This window comes from Sciurus vulgaris (genome assembly GCF_902686455.1).
Source record: "Sciurus vulgaris genome assembly, chromosome: 1".
Classification (NCBI taxonomy): Eukaryota; Metazoa; Chordata; class Mammalia; order Rodentia; family Sciuridae; genus Sciurus; species Sciurus vulgaris.
In genome coordinates this window covers 193,822,916-193,826,199 of record NC_136461.1, presented here as the reverse complement: position 1 = coordinate 193,826,199, position 3,284 = coordinate 193,822,916, and positions in this window count along the sequence as shown.

Sequence of the window (3,284 nt, the reverse complement as noted above, 5' to 3'; positions counted from 1 at the left end):
TTGGTTCTTCTTTCAAAACATTTCTGGCTTGATCACTTTTATTATATTTAAGAATCCACCCATTGTGTAGAATTCAGGAGTGAAAACCAACTGCTGCCAGCCTTTAACATATTTTTCTCAGAATATGTAATGAGAAGAAGGCTATAAATTCCCTGGACTCCAGTACATCAGTAAAGGAGAAATGTTTCCTCTATGCCTATAATCTTTCTACTCTAAATATTTATATTAGCAAAATTAAAAGTCAAAATAATTTTATTTAAGTGTTACATTCAGCATAAGAATATCATTGAAGGCTGATCTTTTATTAATTATTCATATGAATTAACCCAAAGTAATCTCAAACAATATGTCAATTAATAATGTCGATTAACACAAACTAGGTGCTATAAATAAAAGGAGGAAAAAAAAAATAGAGTCCCTGACCCTGTGGAATCATACTCAGATATGCCAGGGCAGAACTAAGAAGACAGTGAAATCGTCAGCATAGCCTAAGAAGACGGGCAATAAGGGAAAGAACTGTGAGCAGGCATCAATTGTTAAATACCATCCTGAGCTGGAAAGTGGAAGAAAACGTGTCTAGGTTTATCCCAGTTGAAACCACTAACATCTGTTCAATGGTGAAGAGTCTGAGCTAGAAATCAGATACCTGGGACTGTGGTTGTTCTACTGGAAACTGGTTCTTGGTCTTTGAGCAACATTACTTTTTTTTTCCCCCAAAATCTGTGGTCTTCCATGGAGTCAAGTGAGAAACCAAGGACTCTTCCCATTTCTGTCTTTACTCAGTCTCATTTTTTTTATTTCACTGTGAAAGTGATTCTTGTGCTGCTTCCTTCAGCTGCATCAGAGATGCAGCCATACCAAACCTCTGCTTCCTCCCCTGGATTCCTGGTCTTGCATTTAGCATCATGAATGTTCCCCCTTAGGTCTGTCTTCACCCTTGACCCTGACTGCTTGTTTAAGTGACTTCCTCTCTGCCAGACAGTGAGTCCAGTCAGGGAACAGCATCGTGTCTCTTTTTATCCTTAGTGCCTGACATACAGCAAATGCCTCAAGAGTATTTTGGAGACTGGCTCCAAAAGGGAACATGCAACAGAAGATATTCAAAGATGATCACTCTCAGATACTAGTTCTGTTTCCTGGAGGGAACTGGCTAGGCTGTGGCAGGACAGTGGCCCTCATTCCTTCTGAGGCACTTTAAGTGACAGATTGGGGCTGAGGAGAAGCTGAAGGCCCAGGAGAGAAAGGAACAATTGATCATTTTTGCGCCTGGATCTACATGCATCATTGTGTGTAACCCTTATAACAACAACTTACGAGCTAGGACTCAGCTCAGTTTTATGACTGGAAGACTGAGGGTAGCAGAAGTTAAATAATTTCATCATGTCACATTAAGAGTCATTAATTTCCTACACTTTGTAAGATGTTAATGGCCGTTAATTAAAAGGTAACCAATACTTAGAGGCAACATTATTTCTTATCTTCTGTCACAGGAGAATCCTAATGCCATGGTTATAGTGAGGCAGATGTGGCTGACTGCCTTCCTAAAACCATTCTGTTTTTTTCCTCTTCTACTCTGTCCTTTCTTAGACAATACTGTTTAGAGTGGGGAGAGTTAATTAACAGTACATCAAAGGCTGTGAGAATTCCTGCAGAAAAAAAGTCTATTTAATTTTGCTTAACTCATGATTTCTAAACTGCCCATAGCACTTTTTTATCAATGCAAACATACTAATATTTCGAAAGATACCAATTTCTCCTAAAAACATGTTTTCAGGTGTTGGCCAAAATACCATGCTTAACGATAATGATATTGTCTTTGATTTAGATATCAAAACTTGAATTGTTTGCTCATGGAATAACACACAGACTATTTGTTCATAACAATTTTGACCCCAACCAACACTACACTTGGTGTATAAGGTGTTTAGTTTCATTTTTTTCCCAACTCTATCTGGAGAATAAAAATGGAGAAAATAAAGCCATCAAAGAAAGGACAAGCAATCTTTCACAGGACCCTGGTCTCCGTGCTGTGGAAAGATGGCTTCCCTGCCCCCCCTTCAGCCCAGCTTCTCCCAACCCCTTCCACACTGTTAGGACTGGTGGTATGCAAGCAGCTTTGTGAATCATGAGCAGATGAACCTGTCAGGGATCTATTAATCCATTTTATGTTACTATGAAAGACTACCTGTGGTTGAGGGAGAATGAAGGCCTAAGAGATACAGAGATTTGTAAAGAAAAGGAGCAATTTATTTAGCTACAGTTCTGGAGGCTCATAGTCCAAACAACATGGCACCAGCTCTGGTGAGGGCCTCCCCAGTCTGCGTCACATTATGGCAGATGGTTGCATCACCATTATCCCGTTGAGGTGGGAGCACTTGAGAGCAGAGACCACATGTTGAGATAGAAAGCCAGAGAGCAACTCAGGTGTCAGGCTTGCTCTTTAACAACCCTCTTGCTTGAACCAGGGTCTCCTGGGATCTATATCAATTCCTTCCAAGGTCAGTGTCCTCGGTGATCTGATTCCTTCCTGGGAGGCCCCCCTTCTTAAAAAATTCCACATCACCTCTCATTACCACCACACCGAGGACCAAGATCCAACACATGGACCCATGGGGGTACACTCAAACCATATTCAAACCATATCCAAACAGTAGACATGAGAAGGTTCTCAAGCTGTTCCCTGAGGGCAGCTTACTGAAAATTTTGTCTACCCAGTGAGGTGAGTCATTTCAAATGAACCAGTAGTCAGAAGCTTACATTGTTACTCCCAGTTTAGAACCTGTCCATCCTCTCCGTGTTCTGGACTCTTACTAAATGTGAGATGACATTATTTTTCTCTGGGTACTAGTATGGTCTAATTTATGTTACTTTCTGCATTACAATTTTTCTCACATAACATTCCTAAGAAATACTTCCAGAGCATTCATTGGTGAAATGGAAGAGGACTCATTACAAAGTTGAATGGGAAGGGAAAAGTCAAGTGGGAGTTGGAAAGACCCCTGTGAGCTGAAGGTTAGTCCCTAGATTCCACAGCCACAGGAATCTCTAAGCTATAAACAGAGAACAGTTGTTATTTTATTTATTGAAAGTGCAGACTGAGTGGGTCACTGCAGAGTATAAACAGATCTCTAAGAGTTAAAAGAAAAATCTTCCCAGTATTTCATCCAAGGGCTTGTTTCCCAGCCTGTTCTCTCCCCACACCCATAAAGAAAAAAAAAAGTCTGAATTTTATGATCTATGAGTCCCATGTAATTCAAGCCCTGATTAAAGCCATCCATCTGGGT